Source organism: Solanum pennellii, chromosome 7, assembly GCF_001406875.1.
Source record: "Solanum pennellii chromosome 7, SPENNV200".
In the NCBI taxonomy this organism is placed as follows: domain Eukaryota; kingdom Viridiplantae; phylum Streptophyta; class Magnoliopsida; order Solanales; family Solanaceae; genus Solanum; species Solanum pennellii.
Genome location: NC_028643.1, coordinates 26,870,931 through 26,896,923, shown reverse-complemented (window position 1 = coordinate 26,896,923; position 25,993 = coordinate 26,870,931). Strand labels below are relative to the sequence as shown.

Genomic DNA, 25,993 nt, shown 5'->3' with positions numbered 1-25,993 from the left:
TAGATGGTTTGAAAAGCGACTTAGCGGAGTTAGTAGCTAGGTATCAATATTGCCAACAAGTTAAAGTCGAGCATCAAAGACCAGTTGGTCTAACTCAAGTAATAGATGTTCTTACTTGGATGTGGAAAGAAATTGATATGGACTTTATTGTTGGGTTACCTCGAACCCAGAGGAAAATGACTCAACACTACACCATTTTAGGTCTAAGCCACACTACTTCTAGAATACACTTTTAAAGTGTTGCCCAAAGTATTTCTGGGAATGCTTTTAAAGTGTAGCCAATTTTTTTAACTTTTAGCAACTATACTATTGGCAACACTTCAAAAGTTACTCTTTAATTCTATAAGCTACACATTATAAGTGTTGCTATAAAATGATATAATTGGCAACAATTTTTTACATGTATGACCACACTTTTTAAATATCATATTTTTATTATTGTAAAAACAACACATTATAAGTGTGGCCTTAAAATTTTCACCAAAATATTATATTCCCTCCAACAATTTTAACTTTCCCTACAATTTTTATTGGCAAAAAAATAAACATTAATTAATAATAAAACAAAAATACTTTCTCTTTCCTTCTCCCTTTCCCTTTTCTTTTCTGAAGAACTCATGCTTTCCCTTTCCTTTCTCTGATATTGTGCTGAAGATCGAGCTATTTCCTTCAAGTCACGCTTTCCCTTCCCTTTTCCGAGCTGAAGAACTCAAATTTTCTCTTATCTGAGCTGAAGATCGAGCTGAATATCAAGCTGTAGAACTCACAGAGCTGACCAAGCTTTCTCTTCTCCAACCTGAATATTTCGTCAAGGTAAGAGCTGAAGATTTCATCAAGCTTCTGCATATTGAATGAATTTTTTTTAGAAGGAATTGATTGGGGTTGTTAGAAAGATGAACTAAAGTTAAGTCTCTCCATCACACCATTCTCTCAGATTTCTCGTTACAGGACTTGATTTAAGACCGATTTAGGGTTTATTGAGTAAGAGTTCTATCTTTTAAAGTCTAAATTCTAGCTTAGGGTTTTGATGTTCTTGTTTTATACAATTTTTTGGAGTCTAGCTCGTAATTTAGCTTTATTAGTTGATTTCTGGGTGCCCTGAGCCTTAATACCTTGTCTCGTGATGTTAAACAAATGAAAAGCGGAATACTGAATGAACTGAGATATTAGTTGTTCCTTCGATAAAAGTAATTTTTTTTGAAGATTGAGTATAATGAAATGATGGGCATTAAACAGAACAAGTGTTGTTGTAATAGGTTATCAACATATTTTGAATATGATATGGAACCGTTACAGTATGTTTTTGTTGAACATTACTCCTCCAGTTTCTATTTATATGACATAGTTTCAATTAATTTTTTGAAACTTGCGTGTTAAATTTGTTTTGGCATTTATGTAGCTATAAAACTTTTGAAACATGTAGATTCTCCTGACTAGCTAAGCTAAAAAATGGAAGTGCTAAGTTGAAGGTTCTCCTCTCTAGATTTTGATTTTCTCGACGAAATGAAGAGTTGATGCTAAAGAACTGGGGATCAAAGAAATAAAATTCAAAGAGATGAAGGAAGGAAGCTGAATAACCGATTTCTTGAAGTAAATACTAATTTACACTTACTTTAGAAACTAAAATAGAGGTGTCAGGTTGTATTGTGAGAATTGTGTTTTAAGGTGCCCTTGTTTCATTGCCACTGTCTACCCTTGTTGTTGACCCTGCTGCTGTTTGGATTGTTGTTGCTGAGTTTTATTGTTAGCTGGGGCTCTATGGTCTGGGTTAAGGTCGGAGTGTACCCCCCTCATGTAAAACATGAGGCAAATTCCCTCCTCTTGTTGCCCCTTTCTGCGGAAGTGAGGCTGTATTAACAATCCCCATCCAACCCTCCTTCAACTTCAACAATCATAGTAGCAGTTTTAGAAAAATTATTTGAGTAAGGTTTCATAGCTATTATACCTGATATTTTGCTATTGACATCCCTTCCTTGTTGAATTTTTTGTTTTCCTTTATCATTTTCGTGCTCATACCTGTTATGTGTTTCCTTTGTTGTTGGATGCCCTATGGTGGTAGGTTCCTCTTTTGTAATAACTTGAATTTCCTGCATGTTCAAGTTGTGAAAGCATTGTGATGTAATATGGGAAGTTTATATGTTTCTTGTGCGGTGCTTTGGGGAGCTTCCTTGGCTGTCTGATTTTGTGGTGAGGTAGGTTTCCATGTTGTTTTATGGGGTATCACTTCTTGCTGCCTTTGGTTCTTTTTCTTTGTGTTTGCCATTCTTCTTCCTTCTGTTTATTTTGTTTGTTCATCTCCCTACTATTTTGTTGTTGTTTTTCTGTAGCATTTTTTGCATTGTCGTGGTTATTTTATTTCTCTTTCTTGTTTTGATTATCCTTGCTTTTATCCTCCTTTTTATTTTCTTTCTCTTTTCTAGTTCTGTAATCCTCCTCCCTCATTCGAACTTTCTATTCCTCTATGTAGTGTCCCTGGTGCCTGCAATACTCACAGTATGGGGGATGTTTTTATTTGGTCATTCTTCCCATTCAAGCTTGCCTTCAATGGTCATTCTTTGTGTTCAGACTGTGTTGTAATCAAGTTCATTTTGCAGGTCAATAAACACATGTTTAACATTATAGTGTGCAATGTTGACCCCCCCACACTTAATTAAGTATTTGTTGCTGCTATTTGTTATGTTCTAACTTTCTATAGATTTATGTCACCCATGGCCATGGACTATGGGTAAATGAGTAAGCATCTAGTGCTGATTTTTTTTTCTTCTTTAAACTACTGTTCTGTTGGGAACATCAGAAACTGCAACAGCCATTCACTGGCGAGCACAGAAGACCCTTAAGAAGAGTATTTCCCTTCTACCCTCACTGGGTATGTGATCAATCTCATGTGTGAATACTTTTTTGACTTGGGAATGAATACTTTGAGCTGGCTAATGTGATTTCTTATGCGGTGCACAATCTCATTTTTCATTAAGATGCCAATCTTGATCTACATCACACTTTGAGGTATTGGTATTCTTTCGATGACATGCTTATGTGATCTAAGTAACTGTTAAAAGAGATTTTCCTTTATTCTTAGGCAGGACCTTCGCAACAAGTGTGATATAAAGGTTTTAGAAGAGCCAACTATTGTCATATGCAATTCAATTTTCTTGACCTCTCAAACTAGTTGGAACGATAAAATTTTGTAGATGAGTACCTTTAGCTTTATGTGTCAAATAGAAAATGTACCATTTCTATCAAGAAATCCTTCATATGGTATCTTCTAATTTCAAATTTTCTTTTTTATCAAATAGTAATATTTTCATGTTGAGTTCTAGTTCCTTGATCCACCTTTTTATGCCACAAACTAAATTTCTCAAGATTGCATTTGATTTTGTGCATACGTTGATTCTTGTCTAGTCGTTTGTACCTTATTTATGACATGCTAAGAATTTGATTTATGGCCATGGGTAACATAAATCTCTACGAAGTTAGATCATAAATGCTGACTTTTTTGTGTGGGTAAGGGACGTTTGTAAAAGTTGCTGGAAATCCTGGAAAAGTCCTTATGGTAATTACTTTGCTCATCATTGGTTTTAGGATGTTGATGATGGTCTTGGGTCCAATTGTTCAGATTTGTTTATGGTTATGATTGGATTGTTTTACAGACTCAATCACACTCGCCCCCTGTATTTATTCACAACTTTCCACAACCTTTTGTCCCATGGCATTAACATGCTCATGGCCAACAATTTGATCATGAGTAAACTGGTCAAGCATAGAGTTAGAGGGAGTAGACTTTCCATTTTGATGATTCTCTTATTTTGAGCTTGTGTTCTATATTTTAGGGACAGTAGCTTGGGATTCCTGCAAAATGTCATGTGAATCTTTAGTGGTATCAACAAGTATACCTGTATTAGGAGAGTTATATATGCTTGGGTTTAAAAATGTGAAATCTGTAAATCTTCAAATCTGCAGATCTATGTTGCATCTTAAAAATATGTTGTGGTATATTGTTGTTCTATATTTAGTGGAAAAATTGTAATCTACAACATATATGTAAATCTGCAAATGTGCAATATGCAAATCTTCAAATATGCATATCTGTATTTTGAAGCTTGGTTTTGTACTTTTGATCTTCTTAATAAAGTGTTTAAACTTCTTTAAAATGTTGTTTACAACTTGAACATGCTTCCCGATAATATGAAACTGGCGTAGAAGCAGAAAAAGAGATCTTTTCAAAATTTGAGTTGCAAAGGTATGTGATTAGTTGACTGTTATCAAGAAAAAGAGATCTCGATATGGTTTTGAATATTGTTGAATGCTAGCGAAACACTCTAAATGTTTGAATTTTTTCTCTTTTTAGTTGTTAGTGGCTTGTTTTGTATGGTTGCAGTCTAGTTTTTGCTATATGAGATTTTGTTTCCAATTTTAATTATGTTCTGGGTGTTAGCTGATAAGAATCGAAATGGTATTTCTCTACTAGTCTATTTGACTGATCCTTCAGTGTATACCATAGTCAATCTGGAATCTGCAATCTGCTGATTTATTATTTTCTGTAAATTCCAGATGCAATATGGAATTTGCAATCAGCAAATTTACTATTTTCTGTAACTTTCAGATGCAATGTGGAATTTGCAATTTTCAAATTTACTATTTTCTGTAACTTCCAAATGCAATCTGCAAATATATTACCCGAGTATGTAATCTGCAAATGCATGTGCTCTTCTTCACTATGATTTGCTTGAATTAGTGTCAGCGCATGCTATCTGTTTAATTTGTTGAATTGCTTCAATGGCTTTCTCTTTCTCTTCTTTCCTCCATTTTATCCTCATAAAACCATATCTCTTCCATTTTCATCTCGAATGTGTTCCTTCAACTATTTTACCTTCTAAAGCAAAAGAACTCTTGAAAGATTTCACACCAAAGCAATTTCTCAACACCCTTCGTTAAGAAAATGATGAAACTTCAGCTTTTCATCTCTTTAAATGGGATTCTAAGCAGCCCCATTTCACATCCACTTTGTCTATATACGAAGAGATTTTAAGGAAGCTTGGAAATGTGGGATCTTTTGATTTAATGAAGGGGGTATTGGATGATATGAAGAGATTGAAGGTTGAATTAGTTCAAGGTACTTTCTATATCTTTATTGAAAGTTATGCAAAATTTGAGTTGTATAATTAAACTATTAAGGTTCTTGATACGATGTCGAATGAGTTTTGGGTAAAGCCTCGTACTTTAGTTATAATTTGTTGATGAATGTTCTTCTTGATGGGAATAAGTTGAATTTTGTTGAAAATGTGCATAGTAGAATGTTAGATGAAGGTGTAAAGGCAGTAAAAGGAACAACTGCTAGCTTTAAAGGCAGTAAAAGTAGAATGTGCATAGTACAATTTTGACCTATTTTTTAAGCAATAAAATAGAAATATTGAGGTTATGAATCCATCATTTATACAAAAATATTGACCTATTGTTGCATGAATGATTATAAAAACTACTCCAATCTGGACTTCTTTCCTTTTAATAAATGTTTTAATATGAAACTTCTTGCCTATTCTATAACCATCACAATCTAATTTGTGTAGGGAAATAGAGGTGAACAAATTTGAAATGGATGATGAAGAGTTCTTTAACTATTGTAAAAGTTTGAATACATTAAATTTATTTTGTGAAATATATTCATTTCTAGAATATATTGAACTATTGTAAGAGTACTTTTTGAACTATTGTATACACATTTATAATATTAATGCTTTATAAGTATGTGTATGTACACAACACATTATGTTTTGATTTTAATGGAAAATCTATCAACTTGAATTACTAATTAGCTAATTTAATGCTTTAGATTATTTATTGCAAAACAATATTGGTATATTTTAATTAGAAATTGTGGCATATAAATTGTGTATGCATATGGGCAAAGACTATACTTCAAAGTGTTGTAAAATATTAAATATAAAAGGCAAAACTTCATAATTGTAGGAAAAATGGTAGCAAAGGCACGCTTAAAAGTGAAGATGGTAAGGCAACATTTTTAAGCGTCGCTGCAAAGTGTGGCCTTTTTGCCTATTAGGCTACGCTTGACAGTGTCGCTGCTAACGCCACACTTTTAAGCATAGCTGAAGAGCATGGACTTTTTGCCTTTAAGGCTACGCTTGACACTGTCGCTGCTAAGGCCACACTTTTAAGCGTAGCTAAAAAGCGTTGTGTTTTTGTCTTTAAGGCTACGCTTAAAAGTGTAGCTGCTAAGGCAACACTTTTAAGCGTAGCTGCAGAAGCATGGCCTTTTTGCCTTTTGTCAACGCCTTTAAGCGCCGCTGCTAAGGCAAAACTTTTAAAGTGTTGCATAAACTCTAAGGTTGCGGCGCTTTCAGCCACCCCTAAAAAGTGTGGCTTAAAGTAAAAAAGTGTGGCCTTTTATCAAATGCCACACTTTTTCATAGTTTAGGCCACACTTTTCTAGGGCTGTTGTAGGCATAAAATGTTGTAGTGCAATTTGGGTTATTATGGATAGATTAACAAAATCAGCTCACTTTATCCCCGTCAGTCTTGTAACGACCTGCAAGTAAACCCTAGAAGAAGAGGGTGCTCTTGAGTCGTCACACAACATACTTGACCGTTCGGAGGTCTTGTACAAGCCTCTTAGCTATAATTCGTTACATAAGTATGAAAAGTAGTGTGGACTTAAAACTTTTCACAAGAATACTGATAATAAATTCGACTAAAACTAAGGAATAAGTCTCATCCTCACAAGCCAACTTAAATACACATCTTACACATCTTAGGGTCACGACCCTTTACATTGAAAGAAATATGTTATAAGTCTTATAGAACTCATAAAGAAGAACTAAAGATATATATACCATGTCCTCAAAAATATGAGGACATACCAAGTCTTGAGAGAGTCAACTTCCCAAGCATCTCCTTCTAGGAAACTTCACATGCCTTCAACCTATACTTATAAGGTATATAAATGTATGATGTTAGTACAAACATTGCACTAAGTATGATATAGGCAAAAACACATGAAAAAAGGACATTTTAGTTTAATTAATTCTTTCATGCTATTTTTGTAAAACCTTCATGAATATAGTCATAAAATATAAAATAGATCATCATTAACACAAAGGTAAAACTTCAATATTTTCAAGATAATCTTATACTTTACGGTAAACCCATTTCTCATAAAGTTTCGCTATCCAAAGTTATCCTAAGACTCAATAATGTGATACTTGAAGAAACCGCCTATACAATCTTTTAAATACACACCTAAGTGATCCTTAAGACTATCAAAGATAAGCATGCTTCATTTCACTTAACAAGTCAACATTCAATGCTAAGGACACTAGGGGAACATACTTTTATTTAGGAACTTCACATAAGTACCATTATCCAAGACGACCCCCAAGTTACACTTCGTGCAATGTGGAAGTAACATCCCATACTACTACCTCCACATTAGTGCTCCTCTAGAATTCCCTTATACTAGGCACATCACATTCATCATGTACATAACCTTCATAAATATTGCCATAAACCATCATACTTGATAAACCTTACACATAGAATCAACATGCTTTATTTTCGTTAGACATAAGGTGACTATACTTCATTTAGATCACATAAGACCAATTCAATCATTTTAACATAAGGACACCCAAGACTCGCTCGATGTGCCTACTTGTGCAATGAATAGATAGCGTCCCATACCACCACCTACCCTGAGTAGTACACCCTTTAGAAGACTTAGTTGAATACATTCATTTGTGAGGGGCTAGATTTAACCGTCATAGACTATGAGAGCTAGACATGGAATCCCAGTACTAACCCATAGAGGATAAGGGATCCCCACTTGCCTAAGGTAAGACCATTGTTTTTAGGCTTTACATGGACTATTAATAGCTACACCTATGTGGGTGCATAGTTGAGGGATAAAAAGTTTGCTTCTAAGTAGCTCCTTCTCTAATAACGAGGAACACTTATCTCAAGACTCCTTCTTCAAATACTTTCGTTGCTAAGCATAACTCCCCCAAGGAGTCTTAAACATTAATTAACTATAGGTTAAGGGATAGATATTTACCACCACGTCTCAACTAATGAAAGGTACAAATCCCTAGAGGATACTTTTGAACACCACATTTTAACTCACGAAAGGTATCCAACCTCCAACCTATCTTAGAAACCTCTTGGGAATAGTGAGGTTGCTACTAAACACTTCATCTGAACTCACAAAGATTGGTCATCCCAAAATGCCCCTTTTAATTACTAGATTTCTTAAGGAATAGTAAGGTCTAGACACTTCATCTCTACTCACAAGAGTGTTCATCCTACAATTCCCCATTTACATTCATTAACTACATTCATTCATTCAATGTTTATGTGCAAGTACATCTGAGCACACCTTTCACATAATCACCATTTTCATAACATTGGCTTCTAAACATGATTACACCTTCATTTATCATAATTCACCCAGTATCATGTTTCACACACTATCATACTTCACATATACATATACTTCATTTTGACATGATATCTTCAAGTCACACATTAGTAACTTCATAAAGGTACCACATGCATATCATTCAAAATCATCATTACACTTCACATACTATGCCTTCAAGGCTATGCTCACAATGCACATATATATACAAATATATTCATATATTTCAAGTAAAAACCTCCACCGAAGGTGGAACACACCACTCAAGATCAATTTCCATAAGATACTAAGCAAGATAGATCAGCTTACCCTTCATCCAAGCCATTACCACATTTTCACAATATTTCGTCAAAACATCATAATAAAGCATAAATAGGAGTTCACATCTGGGGAGCACCCCCATGAAGTAACATGGCGTACTTGACCTCTTGGAGGTCTTATACAAGTCATAGTTATTATTCATCTCATCGTCATATGTAAATTTAGTAGAAAAATTAATACTTTCTTAGCAAATCATATGCTAGAACATTACTTCATATGTATATAAAATATCATCATACATAGTTAAAGACTCTAGTATCTTTTGCCATCCTAGACTCAACATCATAAAAGTACATTAGGACACGACCCTTATAACATAATCATAGGTATACAATTTATAAGACTTTACAGTTAACATAAGTAGGAGATCGTTGAACTTAACCTTCCCTTGAGCATGGGAATCATACAACAAGCTCTTCATCATGTAAAGACATCCCTTAAGCATCCATAACCTAAACTTTGCGTAAAAAATAGAGAAGAATAAAATTAGTACAAGAATGAAATAAGTATGGCAACCATGCAAAAGCATGCATTTAAAAGGGACATTTTCTTGAAATCATACTTCATGTCTTTTTAAGTAAATCTTCATATAATATTTAGGCAAAAGCATTTATATCATTCAGATACTTAATATTGACATATTTAAAGCTCAAACATCATATAAAATCATATATAGAATTTAAGGCACATTTGAGGTCACTTTACATTGAGCTATTTTCACCTTACAGTGAAATATTTTCCATTATAGTGAACTCCTTTTATTCCCAACTTCTTAAATTTCCAAAGTCATCCTTCTAGTGATACTTGGTGTAATGCATGAAAAAAGTCCCATAACACTAATCATGCTTAGGCTTCACCTTAAGACTACAAGGAAACCATGCATACAACCTTTTAACTCAACTCATGCATTCGTAGGACCATTTCATAAACAAGGCAACACTTTACATTAGAACTGCATATCATGCAAATCATTAAATCATGTAGACACTTAACATATTGTCATGTAAGAGAACCATAAGCATATGCACATGCATTCGAACACCTTCCTAGGACTCCCTTAGATATAGCTACTTGTTCAATGTCTAGGTGGGTCAATTACTACCACCTATCCTAAGTATCTTCTCTTCGATTATACTAGTTAAGGTCCTTACTCAATTACTTCCATTGTCCATTTTACATTAGAGAAGCTAAGCCTTAACCGACACTAAGATCATGGGTGCTAAACATAGAATTAGGCGTTGTAGAGCCTTACACCAAAGGAAGGTGTTCTAACCTATACAAGGTAGAACATTAACATACATCCTTGAATACTAAGTGAATTTCACTTGCTAGACCCTATGTGGCAATCATAGTTTATGGAACTATGAGATATACATGAACCTCTACATGCTCATTTGCATTGGAGCCTCATCTCATGAGAAAATATGAGTGAACCACATCATGTGTAACCATAGGTGAATATTCCTCTAGGGGAAGTCAAACCTTATGGGAACCCAATGGTGAATCTTCCTGCAAGAGAAGTCAACACCTCTCATTGTCAAGTTCACTCGAATCTAAGCTATTTTACCTTTTTATTAAAAGACTTTATTACTTTCTTCATAAAACACAGGCTTAGGATATTTATTCCTTTTATGCTTATAGAATATCCAAGCACCTATCTAGTTTTAAGGTACACATGATCACACCTTTCAAGGCCCATCTATTGACTAGATATTCATACATGTGTGTGTGTGTTTGTGTGCTTGTATGGGAAAAAACCATTCACATAACACATAAATGACACATATGTTCATATAATAATGAAAAAGTCCATACGTATAACTATATGAGCAAATCCTTTCATATAAAAACAACAAGACACCATGCACATTCATATTTCATTATATCATATACTTAACACACTACAACATTTTAGGTCTACTGCAACACTAAATCTGGACTACGTTTGTAAAGTATTCCCTAAAATATTTTTGGCTACACTTTTAAAGTGTAGCCTAAAATATTTTTGGCTGCAGTTTTAAAGTGTAGCCAGAGTTTTTAACTTTTAGCAACAATAATATTGGCAACACTTCAAAACTATACTCTTTATTGGTATAAGCTACACTTTATAAGTGTTGTTAAAATATGATATAATTGGCAACACCTATTTACATACATGGCCACACTTCTAAAATGTCCTATTTTAATAATTGAAAAAACAACACCCTATAAGTGTTGGCTTAATATTTTTCAATAAAGTATTATATTCCCTCAAATATTTTTAACTCTACCTCCCATTTTTATTGGCCAAAAAAAAATTAATCATAAAACATTAATATCCTTTTCAATTTTCCCCCTTTGACTTCACTTTCAACTTTCACACCTTCACTGAACAACAACAACACTCTTTCACTGAAGAATGTAACAACAGGTGAAGAGAAGTGAAGAGCTAAGAACGAAATAGTTGAGAACATATTATCTTCTACGATTTGTGAGAACAACATCATAAAGAGTTGAAGTCATAGAAGAACTGAGTTAAAGATTTGAAGTCATTGATAGTTCAAGTCGTCTATCCGATAACGGTTTCTTGAAGAGTAAGTCTGATTCTCTTTTCGGATGCCTATTTCGTCAAGTGTAAGTACTAAAATTGTCTTGCTGTTACTTGAAGTGGTTGTTTCTTTTTTTTTTTTTGTATTTAGAAGGAATTGGATACTTTGGGGTTGTTGGCAAGATGATGAAGTGAAGTGAAATAGCTCTCTGTCATGCTTTTCTTTCCAATTTCTCACTGAAGAAAAGGATTTCAGACTGCTTTTGTTGGAATAAGGTTTATCAGGTAAGAACTTCTATTTGAAAGGCTAAATTTCAGCTTTAGGGTTTGGATTCTTGTGTTCTTATACGAATTTTTAGAGTGTGGCTAGTATTATAGATTCATTAGTTGATTTTTTGGTTTGTAGCTTGTATTACCCTTCCTATATAAACCTCTTTTTCATTGTTGGGGGTTGGAAAAAGTTTCAGATTATTTGAGAAAAAACATTTAGAGCAGCTGAACAAAATAGTTAAAATATATATATAGAACATATTAAAGGAAAGAAGAGTTCAGTGTAAATAACAGTATCACATTTTCTAATTTCTTTTGCATATATGTTTTTCCAAATTTATTCAAGTCCGAGATTCTGCTCAGAATTCTCATGTGTCATTAGTGTTTGAGTTTTGTAGTGAAGATCATTTCCCTGCTCCTCTCTTTCTAGTTCAGTGCCAGCAGAAAGGTAAAGTCATTTTCCTCATGGTACTCTTTTCGCCTCTCTTTCTATTTTAACAGTGATATTATGAATGTTTGATGTAATAATCGAGATTTTGTATTCACAGTAGTTATTGCCCTACTTGTCATTCAAAGTTTTGTTGTGTTGTTTCTCTTCTTGATCTTTCTCTTTGAATTTCCCTTAATCTGTGTCACATGTAGAATTGGTTCCATGAGGTATCCTTGGCTCAAGAAAATTAGAACCTCAAAGTTTACATGCCACATAAATTAATATAAGGACTTAGATGACTAAACAATAGAAAGTTACGATATATACTCCATTTAGAGAGAGCCACTAGGATTTACAATCCATGATATCTGACTTCAGATCATAAATATACACATTACAGTCTCGAGGCCAATTAAAGGATATGTGGTTCATTGAAAACCGTGTGTAAAAAAGAAATAAAGAAGTGATTCAGACAATAAAAATTGATTCTGGGATTATTATATTATTTTGAGGGTTGAAGTCCAAATTTTTGCTTTTTTTTGGCTGTTTCTGCATCATAGTTGGCTAGAAGATCCTTTCAGTTGGATCTGTTTTATAGTCCTTGAAGTTTTTTCAGCCCATTTCTTCCTTTGTTCTTGTTTATTGTCTATGCAATTAGTTGCATAAATTTTATTCTCAGCTTTGACTGCATTTTTCGACACATGGATGGACATTATGCCAAATGCTATTTGTTTAATATGAAGTTCAATGACATATAACTCCATTTGAATTTGCAACAGGACAACAATCGAAAACTAGTGAACAATGAAGGTTGATACTTTTTAGTGATCCTTAATATGCCATCTATCATACAGGAGAACTCACAAAAAGAACAATGGAAATACTTCTTGGCATTTCTTCCCGCAAAACGATACTGATGAATTAATAGAACTAGAAGATATAGCATTCATATCCAGACTGCATAATTTATGGTCTGCAAAATGAAAGTTTCATTAATTAGTCTCAATTATAGAACATGTAAAGCAACTAAACCTCCAAGAGCAAAATAACTCTACATTTTTTCTCACAAAGTCTGCACTAGAGAATCACATTTATAGCTCCCTCACCTTCCTCTGTTATAATATTGTCGGTGTTAAAAAATTTGCATTTGCAATTTGCAAAGAGCCAATGACCTAGAGGAAGCATCCACACAAAAAAAGAAACATGTGAGCGTGATGCTTAGAGAGACTATATGTCATCTTTTAGGATGGATTCGAATAAGAACATAAGTAATAATATAAAGTACAGAATTTCAGAACCTAGTCTGCATATGTTGCATCTACTGCATCTATTGCAAATACCTGGGTAAAGTATGATTTTCTAAGAAATAAATATCCTAATCAATGTTCATTATCATATTACACAATCAGTTTTAGTGATATTGATGCACTTATCGTTCTTTCCATTCTTTGATTAATTTTTTAAACAAAACAAATTGTGCAGTAATTGAAGCCAAACTCCTATACTATATATGCTTCAACAGAACTTCTTGAAACGTGGGACTCATGTTCCGAACAATTGTCATAGTTAGATGTTGTCAGCTTGAATTGGAAATGAATGTGAAAGTACAAGCTTATATACTAGCTACACTTACTGACCTACTTGTTAACATGTGTAACAAACTCATGTCAACATCATCAACTGCTGAACCCTTGGACATTTTTGGTAGTCTTGAAGCACTCAAGTGTAGGCCAGTAATATTTTCCTGTCATGTCACTGCTAAGGTTTCATTAGGTCCCAGATATGTTGCCTATCAACATTGAATTGATGATTTGACAAGTTCACAATTATAAGATTATAAAGAAAGTAGAATAACTCTGCCAATATTAGAAAATACACTGACTGAAGTATACTACTTACGATCCTGAAGATTATTGCCATTTTGAGCACATAGATCAAGTTTGTTATTGATCGTTTTGATCATTTGATTGTCTGTTTTGAAAGTATATTTTAATAGGTAAGCCTTATTTTCATTCTCCAGGTTGCATATACCTCATCGTCCATTTTTTCCTTGCAAGTTCATTTTCTAATTTGTTTCGCAGATTAGTTTTCCCAAGCTTTGTTCGAGTTCAAAATTATGCCTATAATTCTCATCTGTCGTTAGTGTTCGAGTTTTGCGGGGAAGATCTTGTCCTTACTCTTCCCTTTCTATTTCACTACCGTAAGAAAGGTAATGTCATTTTCCTCATATTACTCTTTTTGCCTCTGCTTTTATTTTAAGAGTGATATTATGACTGTTTGAAAGTTGTTATGATGAGTTTGTTTCTTTTTATTTGATTTATCTTTGAGTTGATGTTGATTCAATATGAGATATGTTTCTTAATTAGTTACTTTCGAGGGTCTGATGTAATATCTCTTTACAGATTCGAGAATTTATACTTATAGTTGTTATTCCCCTACTTGCCATTCGAAGTTTTATTTTACTGTTTCTCTCCTGATCATTCTCTTGGTAGTTTTAAGTATTGTTCTAAACAATCTAGTATATGTATTCATTTAAAAGTAGACTCAATATGTAAGATGAACAATTCAGATGAATCTAGAGAACATGAAATTGTTAGATGAACAGTTCATATGAGTCTTAACAGTACACTAAGTTTTGGGTTTTCTAAGCAATTTTTGACTGAGTATGAAATTGGGGAGGGAGTAGGTTGAGGGCAATTTTGGTATTGTTGTTCAACATTAAGTTCTCCAATTTTTATTGAGTGATATACTTAGCAGTTAGCCTGCAATGCCATCCAGTTTCACTCTTTCTCTCTTTTAATTACTCTGCTCTACCAGCAGTTGAAAGTTTTGCATTTTTCAGCACTAGCCACTAGTTTGATAGGATATTTTTTTTAGCTTTCCGAAACAGGTTGCTAGTTCTCTCAATCTAATGTATGTCCATTACATAGAAATATGTACTTAAAATATATTTACTTAAACATAATCATGTTTGTTTCTTAAAAAGCTTCCTCGAATGGAAATGTTTTTCAACAATAATCGTTTGATTTTTACACTTAAAGACTGGAAACTATAGAGGAATATGAGACTACTTGTAAACTTAGACATATCCTAAACCTAATTCACTCCCCGATAAAAAAGTTCATAACTCGGATAAAATCAAGAATAAATTAAAGAGAGGAGCTAGCTAAACAACTTGAACTTGCTTCTCGATAGAATTTCTTAATATTGATTAGTTCATTGAATTGAGTCTATCCTATTAATTTAATTTCTTTCTTAGTTATGTCTATCCTATAATTTTTTTTGTTTTTCCTTGGTCGTATAATCAACATTAAAAAACATTTGGGTAGAATTGAAGGTTTGATTTTGACTAGGACAAGTACCATGACTAGGTAGGAAACTTTTATCATCCCATAAAGCCTTATTATGATAACTTACTCATGAACTTTTAAATTTATTTCTGAAGTAGAAAATGATTTTATGATTTTCACTGAAATATTAAATATTGATATCTTCTTCTAGAAATTCAAATACCCCATCCAAGGATTGGATAGAGTTAGCAAGGTATAGCAAAGAGTATATTTATGGTGGTGAATCATTCGTAAATTCTGCATACGCTTATGGAGATCCTCAAGGGGAGGAGATTCAGTGTCCATGTGCAAAATGTTATAATATTCGTTGGACCTAAAGGAATATAGTGTATGATCATCTAATAGCCTATGGATTTTTAAAGTCTGTACTAGATGGATTAATCACGTAGAATAGGATATCAATTTTAATATTGATGATGATATGGATTGCTCGCATAATGATATTGATGGGTTGTTGAATTATCAATTTAGAGATGTTACACAGGCTAAAGGAGTTTATGATGGTCCAAATTAAGATGCAAAATTCTATAACTTAATTGATGAGGCAAGCCAAGAATTATGTACTGGTTGTACTACAGGATTCTCTAAATTATCATTCACATTTCATTTATATTTGTTGAAGTGTCTACATGGATGGAGCAATAAATCATTACTTCTCTTTTAGAGTTATTAAAATAGGTGATTCCCAAGTTGAATATTCTTCCATGTTATAATAAAACCAAGTCTATGGTTAAGAATCTTGATCTTGATTAAGAGAAAATTGATGCATGTCCCAATGATTGCATGTTGTTCAGGAATGATCATAAGGATGATGAATTTTTTCATACTTGTGGAGCTTCACAATATATTAAATCTCTTGAAGTTGATAGTGATCTTGAGCCTTCGAAAAAACAACATCGAGTATCAGCAAAGACTTTGAGACACTTTCCATTAATTCCTAGACTCAAAATTTTATTTATGTGCTCAAAGACGGAAGATTCTTTGAGTTCGAATGAGGAGGAGCGTTCCAAAGGTGAAAAGTTAAGGCATCATGCTGATGGTCTAGCATGGAAAAATTTTGATAGGTTGCATCGTGATTTTGCACTAGATTGTCGCAATGTGAGACTTGGTTTGTCAAGTGATGGGTTCAATCCATTTTGAATAATGAGTATATCACATTGCACATGGACAATTATGTTGATAGTGTATAATTTGCCGCCATGGATGTGCATGAAATCTGAATATTCTATACTTTCTTTACTTATGCCTGGGCTGCGATCACCTGGAAATGACATTGATATTTACTTACAACCATTGATAGATGAGTTCAAATTATTTTGATATTTTGGAGTTGAAACATATGATGCTTCAAGAAATCAAACTTTTCAAATGCGGGCATATCTTATGTAGACTATCAATGACTTTCTTGCATATGTTATGGTATCTGGTTGGGGTACAAAATAAAAGTTTGCTTGCCCTTGTTGTAACTATGACAGTAATTATCGATATCTTAAACATAGTCGAAAAATGTGTTATATGAATCATCATGTTTTTATATCCATGAATATCTAACAAAAGATATTTCAATGGTAAAACTGAATTCAGGCCTCCTCCAGCCTTTTTAAAGGGAAGTGATGTGCTTAATAGCTTACATGATGTTGAATATGTGTTTGAAAAGAAGAGAAAGAGATCAATTGATGTCCCATGGAAAAAAAGTTCAATTTTATTTAATTACCTTATTGGTAGCACAATTCATTACGTCATAACCTTTATGTAATGCACATAGAGAATAACATAGTTGATAGCATACTTTGAACTCTTTTGAATATTTCTGGCAAAATAAAGGATCATGCAAAAGCCTGATATCATTTGAAAGATATGGAAATCAGAAAGAACCTTCATCCAAAATATACTTGGAGATAGTAAGAGGGCAATGTTTTCCAAAGTGTGATTCTCAATGATAAATAGAGAGAATCAATTTTTGTGGAGTTTTAAAGAAAGCCAAGCTACCGGATGGTAGTTCCTCCAATATATCTATGTGTGTGCACATGGATGAAAGAAAATTAACTAATTACAAAACCCATGATGCTCATTTCATGTTACATTACTTTCTTCCAATACCAATCAAAAGCATTCTTCCTTTTTCCATCATTTTTGTCAAAAAGTAATCATATTGGAGGAACTGGATTCTTAGAAGTGGAGATCATAGAAACAATAAATTAGTTGGAACGAATTTTTTTCCTTCATTTTTTGATGTAATGACTTATTTGCCTATTCATTTGGCAAATGAAGTTAGATTAGGAGGTCCAGTTCAAAATTGATGGATGTATTCCACCGAAAAAGAAATGGCTTCATTCAAAACATACATTTGCAACAGATGTTATCTAGAAGGTTGCATAGTAGAGACACGAGTGGGTATAGATTTTATGAATTTATTCTATAAATATCTACATAGTGGTAGGCATACCATATTTAATACAAGAGCCCGAAATAATAATGAATGTGACTCAAGTGATGCAGAAACTTTGAATTTGTTTCCTAAAAAAAGAATTCCTTTAGTAGCAAAGAAGACTAATCCAATCATTATAGATGACAAGTCACTAAGTCAGGCACATGCATACTTATGAGAAATTGTGACGAGATTCAAGAATATATTAGGTACCTTAATTTGAATATAGTATTCTTTTTGTATAATTAGCTTTTAACTTATTGTAGTTATAATTAAAAAAAAGCATGTTGTGCAGAGAGAATGAGCAAGATGTTAATAATGATCCACAAAGATCTAAATAGATCAAGACCAAGAATCATTGTCAAAATTTCTCTCAATAGTTTGAAACTCGTGTTTTGAAAGAGGATGTTCCTGATTTTCTAAAACAATTGTCTAGAGGACCAAATTCTATTGCAAAAAGATATTATGGGTATCTAATAAATGGATATAGGTTCCATGTTAGGCAGTGATGCAAGGCGTAAAACACAAAATAGTGGTGTTACCATAGTTGATATTATGGCAGATTGCTGCAGATTTGATTTATTATGGTAGAATAGTTTATATTGTTTAATTAGACTATTACAATCATTTTAAGGTTGTTCTATTTAAGTGTGATTGGTATGAGGTTTAAAATGATTCGTATGACCTTACTTATGTATATTTTAACAAGAGATGCTCTCAGGACGAGCCATTTGTGCTTGGATCTCAAGTACACCATTGTGTTTATGTGCAAGATCCATATGATCAAGATAAACATTATGTTATGAACATTGTTCTGAGAAACTTTTTTAACATGGGTGATGAAGTTGAATCTAATCTCCCACAAAGTTATGACAACGAGCCATCTGAACATTTGATGGGACCATCTATACCAAAAAATAATGGTGAAGTATTAACCAAGACTGATGTACCATAAACAATTATTGATATGCCTTCAAAAGAATTTGTTACTCAACAACTTGAAGTGGAGTTTTAAGATGAGTCTGTATATGAGTTTGCAGATGAGTTTGAATACGAATCTGAATATGAGTATGGAGATGAGTCTGAAGATAAGCTTAAGGATGAGTCTGAAGATGAGCTTGAAGATGAATCTGAAGAAAAGTTTGAAGATGACGCACCATGAGTTTCATTATTTTTGTGATGACCATATAGTGGCCGCTTAGTGTTTTGTAATTTATTTGTTTTATTGATGCAAACACTTTAAGATATCTAATATTTGGAATTGAACATTAGATCACTTCAATGTTTAAGTATTTTGTTGCCTTTTTTTGTACGCCTAATTGATGCTTAGTCAAGTAATTTATGTTTGCTTCATGTCTATGTTATTAAATTACTAAGGAACCTGTACGCCTAGCTGAATATTTTTTATTTGGTTGTTTGTTATTTATATTATTATTTGTTTCTTTTTATTTCCAGGTAGTGGGCATTAAAGGTAGAATACTGAACTCTACAGTTAGAAGTCGCTATTTGATTTTTCTCTGTCCCGAGTTCCTCGCTCCGAGGGAGGTACATCTCTTTACCTATAATATTTCCTTATTTGTGAGACCAAGAGTTTTGTGCATTGTTGTTACTGAAATAACGAGCTGGTAATTTGTATCAATTTCTTAGTTGATATGCATTGTATTATTTTCTTAAAGTTAATTGAGTCTCCTTCTCGTTTGTTCAAGATGAATTCCTTATATTAATTGAATGTAATGTGCAATTGTCTGTGGGAGAACTTTGTTGGATGTAATGTGAAAATTAATGTCAGAAGCCGTTAGAATATTGTTATATTTGAAATTTTTAAGAATATTGGTTAGTCATATGCTTGAATATGATCTAGTACAGGTAGGAACAAGACATAAAATGGAATTACTACTTGAAATACATCTAATATGTGTACCGACTATCATATGTGTCACTACCCTGCTGGTCAAAAGAAATATAAAAAACACTTGTGTAATTTACTTTCATCTCTTATCATAACTTATTACTATTATACTATATCACTAAACTTACTTGCAATTCATATGTAAGTACACCAAAGGCATATTGAGTAAAAGTTACCATTAGAAAGGAGTGCTTACATATTCATTTAAATAGGCTTCAGATTTGGAATAGGAACATGTACGTGATAAAGACATGTAGGATGCTGCAAATTTCAAAATGGTCTTGGCAGCATAAATTTACGGTATTTGAATTTAGAGGATAACACTATCTTGTCAGCTAAAAGTTCAGATCCATAAGTTATCTTTTTTAGAGGACTGTACAAAATATCTTCTTAAGAGGATCCATGAGGATATGTTTAGGAAGCAACTTGAAGAGATTATTATGTACCCCTAGCTGTGTTTTCATAGCCACTAGTTAATTTGATATACTAGATGTTATTTTTAGTTTGCTGGTTGCTCTGGTTATATAATTTAGGTCCACTGCTTGACAAATATGGTAGTCGGTACACATCAACCTTCTCCAACTTTAAGACATAGCTATCATGGTAACATTTGTTACTTAAGGAAGTTGTAGGAAATGAGTAAGATTAAGTGGAGGGAAGTAAATTTCGAGTGCATTAAAATATGGGAACTTTTCATGCCATAGTTTAGAGAGTATTTGTTTTCACCCAAGAGTACTAATGATTATGGTAACGGTAGCTATAAATCAGTATATGTAGTAATGTTCTTCTATCAGTGTATATGTAGTAAAGTTCTTCTATAAGTGTGTTTTAACATCTTTTACTTCATCAATTATATTCCAAACAGTGTTGCCTATAGTCATCTGTTAACCTTATATAAAAGTTATATTACTATTACCTTTTTTCACTTAAAGATCCTTATTATTTTGTCGGTTTACTTACGACTGGGAAAGAAATCAAAAGAGTTTAAATCAAAATGATAAGAATGAATCAATGAGAAATACTAAAGAAAAAGAGTTTGAATCCAAACAAATCTCAAATTCCATCAAAGAATCTGGATATGCAATACTGATCAAGTGATAAATTGGTCAACACATTTAAGGCTAAGAGAGAACATGTTGCAAACGAATGCAAAAACAAAGCTAAAAAAGAGCATTCACCAATAGCGCATTAAAAGAAATAATTATGAGGATTTCATCAAACCACAAGGAAAGAGTAACTTGTACCCAAACAAATAACCGATTCAATCATCTTCTAGGGAAGAACTTAGAAGGGACTTAAACTTCCTATGCACAACTTCAGGTTGCAAAAATTGTCCGAGGAAGGTGTTACTGCTTCTGTACATGTTACTGGAACAACATTAGCTAATGAACAGAAACAACATGATAATTAGGATGTACTAAGTTGCAAACAAGTGAAGAGGAAGTTGGTCTTACCGGCCACTACTGTTGATCAATTTCTGAAAAAACAACACAAAGAAAATGATGTTGACCATGATCTACCAAACATAAAATAGATAGTCAGTCATACCACTACTAGTATTGATCAATTTTTAAAACAACAAGGGATAGTCATAGGTGATGAAAGAAAACAAGTTAACCACACAGAAGCGGATGTCTAGTGTATGCATACTCCTCATTCTATTCATGAACATAAAAAAGGATTGGATGATTTAGAGTATCAAGAAGAAATCGACAAGGATGAGTGTGCTATAACGAGGAAGATGACATTGATTGTAGTGTAAAAGGTATGTTTTAAATCATGTAAGATTTATTATTCATTATAAATGAAATTTCTTGTCTCCTGGTTGTTACATTAATCTAGGTTTATCGAAGCAGAAAAAAGGTTCTAGGACAAACATCATGTAAGAATATTCATGCAAGAAATTTGGAAGAAAGGGAGCAGGTGACATTTGATAAAGGACAAGCAGTAGGTTCTGCTGTTAAGATAGTGCCAAAATTAACCAATTTTATTTAGAAAAATTGAAAAGAATTCGAGATTCATCAACATGGTTTACATTACTTGGTATGCAGTACCAAACGATATTAAAAAGCGCATGACGGAATATATCAATGTAAGAACAATCGATTTAGAGATTACATACTTTATTGTTTGTTTTTACTAGTGAAGATAAATATATTTTATTTTGTATAGTCCAAATTCCTAATCCCAATAGAAGGAAAGAAGTGGGTGATGACTGATCTTCGTGATGCTTGGAGACAACACTAACATGTGATTAAATAGAGATATTTTGATAAAAATAGTACTGTTGAGGATATTCTAGAGAAACGTCCGGATGACATTCCAGAAGTTCAATTCTGTCAGTTGATCGAGTATTGGCAACACCCAACTGTTAAAGTAAAGCTAAAATAGTGCACTTCTACTCTTTGACATATTTTGCATCCTATATGTTTTCTTATTTATTTATCAATTCAAACATCTTTTTCTTAATTAATTACAGGCCATATCTTAGGTGAATTCTAAAACCAGGAAGCAATATTAGTGAAGGCATAGAATGAGACCGATTAATATTGCAAGAGTACGCGTGGCATCGGTAACACTTATCAGGCATATGAATTTCATTTTTTCATTCTTAATTAGAAAATGTTGATTTTTTAAAATTTCTTTTGATATAATTGTTAGAGTGTAGCAAAAGAAAACAACGAGGAACCATCATAGTTTGAAATGATTATCGCAACTCGTACAAAAGCGAGAAAGGAAATTCAGTGCGATACCGAAGTTAAAATAGTAAGTTTTTGAAGAGGATTATTGGTAAATATGATTCAGAGTTAAAATTTGTATATTGTGGACAATGTTTGTTCATTGTATTTTGTTAAGTATGCCATCTTCTTCTTTTTCTTGTTCTTGTGCAAGTATGAGGATATATTGAATATGGTTTATTTAAATTCTTTGCTGAGAAAAGTTTTTAGTTTTTTTAATTCTTGATTGCTATTACAGGAATAATTTACGCGGAAGGAAGGTAAAAAATGAATCATAAGCTGATTTTCGTCCTGAAGTAAATAGTTACAGTAAACTATAGATGTCAATTTTGTTCAACAAGTTGAACTTCAGAATCGTCAAAATTCTAGAGAATACTGTTGATGCCTTCAGGGCAGTGTTTGGAAAGGAGCAGCATGGACGACTTAGGTGCTATGGCAGATCACTGACAACAAGTTCTCTGAAATAAGATGAGGAAATTAACAAGATCAAACAAAAGCATCTTAACGAAATCAGTTCTTTTAAGGAAGAAATGTATTAAAAATGAATTAAAAAAATCAATGCAATGACAGATGAAATGCGAAATTTTTTTTGTTCCAATGCTGCAAAACAACCCTGGATTGAATGTTCAAGATATACAAGGGGTCGTTGGATCTAACCTTGTTTCACCTGTTGATGCAAGTAGAGCACAAGCTCTAAGAGGCCACAACATTCCAAATTCTTCAGGGTAAACTCATGATCCAATTCGTCAACAGATGTTTTTTTGGTTCCTTAAGGATTTTTCCTCTCTCCCTCCCTCTCTCTCTCTCTATCTCTCTCTCTCTCTCTCTCTCTTCTTTGTTGAAGTATCAAATTGTGAAGATAGTTTTCTTGTTCTTTTTGGTTTTTGGTTAATCATGCACAACAAGATCATTATAGTTAATTTGTGTGTGTAGTTGTGGCTGATTTTTGTGTGTAGTTGTGGCTACAACTTCCTTGTTAGGATCTTCTCTATGCAATAGAATCAGTGTACATGTTTTAGGATCAATTTATATAGTGATGGAAAATCTTGAAATAGTTGATAACACAACTTTGTACCATCTTGTACTTCTATTAGAAAAAGTTTAAAGATTTTACGTGGTCCTAAACCTTGACCTGGAAAACGGTAAGACGTTTGTGGAGAGCTATAAGGAGGACATGTTTCAGTAATCGAAACATGTTTCTGCACTACATGTTTCTTGTTATTTCTCTGAGACCTGAAATCTGCCTCTTTACACATTACATCATTTCTCTTAAGTACATGCTTCTTGTAATGACAAAATCACTACATAGTACTATTATAGGTACTGGTTGATTTCTCTTTGAAAGATGCCTTGGTAGTCTTGATTTTCTAGTGCTTTGTTTATAAATTTTATTGGCAGTTATTCGATTTATATCCACATTAACTATCCTTAAATCTTGATTGCTATTACTTTGTTTATAATATGTACTACCGTTATTCTTTTTTCTCCATGGAAAAATGCTTTGGTACTCTTCATCATATGCACTTCAATGGGAAAAAAAAGAATAGTTCTTGACAAATTTGTCGCTTCTTGGTCGCTGGAATCATCTTGTTTGTAGTTGGATCGCAAGACGATGGTGTCCTATGGGTAGAATAAAGGGGAAATCAAAAATGATGGAACAGTCTACACAGAACACTTGTGGCATGTACAACAGAGAAATCCTAGAACATCAGTGTCGAGAGATCATGATTGTTTATTAAAATTCACGAAGGGAGAGATCATGATCGTTTCTTAGAATTAAGAAAGGGTGTGGAATTGAGATGCAATAAGATGTTTTTGCTCTTTGTATATGTAGAGAAACAACACATTCCCATTTTCGTATCTCAATTCCACTCCCTTCGTGGATTCAACGAAAAAGATTGTGCTCCCTCGTCATTGATCTTCTAGGGTGTCTCTGTTGCACACTCCTCCACACTTCTCATGATAATGTGAAGTCATTTTCAATCACCCTTTTTGTCTACCCATAGGACACCATCATCTTTCCACTCAACGAAAACATAAAGATTCCATCGTCAAATAAGCATTAAATTTACAGGAATTTCTTTTTTGTCAGTCTAAGTGCATAAAATCTCATCTTCAATTTATAGGTTCTATCTTACCAAATTATTTTCGAAGTTTGTTTCAGTATAATTGTTGATCTATTACGTAATGTGTTTCGTGACTCTGTTATTTCATGCAGTGAGTCATATACTACACAATTCTTGTTGTTTCATCTTGTTTTGAAATGTTGAAGGCAGAACTTTGGGAGAATATGTGAATGTGCAAAGTTAGTGTTGTGTTGAATGTGCAGTGATACAAACTGTTGCATTATTAGCTCTTATTATAGTGAATTATTGGTGTTTTTTAAAGTTAACTAATACAAATAGTTCCAATCTCATTTGTGGTCTTTTCTATTGTTAATTATATTTCATTTTAAATGTGTATAGGGGAATAGAGATGCTCAAATTTGAAGGGTTGCCACAAGTTAATTTGATCTCATTGAAGTAAAAGTGGATAACTAATGAAGAGTTTGAACTATCACAAAAGTTTGAATACTTTTTCTACTCACGTGTACACTTATATTTAGAATATTGCTTTATAAGTATGTGTATGAACACAAGACTATCTTTTGATGTTTATTGCAAATTTATATATTTAAACTAGTTATTAGCTAATTTGATTCTTGAGATTATTTATTGTAAAACAATATTGGTGTTCCTAATTAGAAATTGTGGCATATAATATTTTATAGCCAAATAATATTACCACACTTAGAAGTGTTGCCAAAGGAGTGTAAATATAGGAAAGGACTACACTTCAAAATGTTCTCATACATAAGATAGAAAAGACAACACTTTCAAAGTGTGGGCAATATGGAAGAAAGGGTCACGCTTGAAAGTGTAGCTCCTTAGGAAACATTTTGAAGTCTATTTGCAAAGCTTGACCTTTTTTTCTTCTTGGCTACGCTTTTAAGCGTAGATGATAAGGTTACACTTATAAAAGTAGCTGCAAATTTTTGCCTTTTAGGATACACTTTTAAGTGTAGCTGATTAGGCAACACATTTAAACATAGCTGCAAAAGTGTAGCCTTTTTTGCTTTTTTGGCTACACTTTTAAGTGTAGATTAGAAGGCAACTTCTATGCGTAGATGAAAAAGCGTGGCTTTTTTGTATTTTAGGCTAAGTTTTAAGTGTAGTTGATAAGGTAACATGTGAAAAGTGTTTTCTAAACTCTAAGGTAACACTTCTTTCGGCCACCCCCGGAAAATTGTGGCCTAAAGTCAAAAAGTGTGGCCTTTTATCAAAGGCCACACTTTTTCATAGTTTGGGACACAATTTTCTAGGGTGGTTAGAGGTCAAAATGTTGTAGTGACATCAGAGCATGTAAGTCATATTCATAACATGTTCATACAATCCTGTACATGTATTTGGAAGGCCAACGTAGGAACTATCCTATCAAGGCACACATGTGCAATGTATCAACAAGGTCCCATAACCTTGACCATACTAGTACACCTATCAAGTCATTATAGTGACTGATAAATCATAGAACATCATAGAATGGTTAGCATAGCATA

At 33.1% G+C, this 25,993-nt stretch overlaps 1 long non-coding RNA gene across 37 annotated transcripts; it reads left to right on the top strand.

The window, feature by feature from the left end:
* The first annotated feature begins 538 nt into the window (after positions 1 to 538).
* On the top strand, positions 539 to 25,091 carry LOC107025919. 37 transcript variants are annotated; one of them, XR_003579528.1, is made up of 12 exons: positions 540 to 813; positions 1,424 to 5,110; positions 11,144 to 11,319; positions 11,425 to 11,558; positions 14,055 to 14,182; positions 19,207 to 19,296; positions 21,503 to 21,752; positions 21,833 to 22,036; positions 22,140 to 22,232; positions 22,322 to 22,426; positions 22,637 to 23,123; positions 24,864 to 25,091. It is a non-coding gene; the product is annotated as an uncharacterized LOC107025919 (long non-coding RNA). The 37 variants fall into 37 exon arrangements; XR_003579522.1 differs by lacking the exons at positions 21,503 to 21,752; positions 21,833 to 22,036 and adding exons at positions 11,942 to 11,991; positions 12,753 to 12,783; XR_003579523.1 differs by lacking the exons at positions 21,503 to 21,752; positions 21,833 to 22,036 and adding exons at positions 11,926 to 11,991; positions 12,753 to 12,783.
* Positions 25,092 to 25,993: the final 902 nt, after the last annotated feature.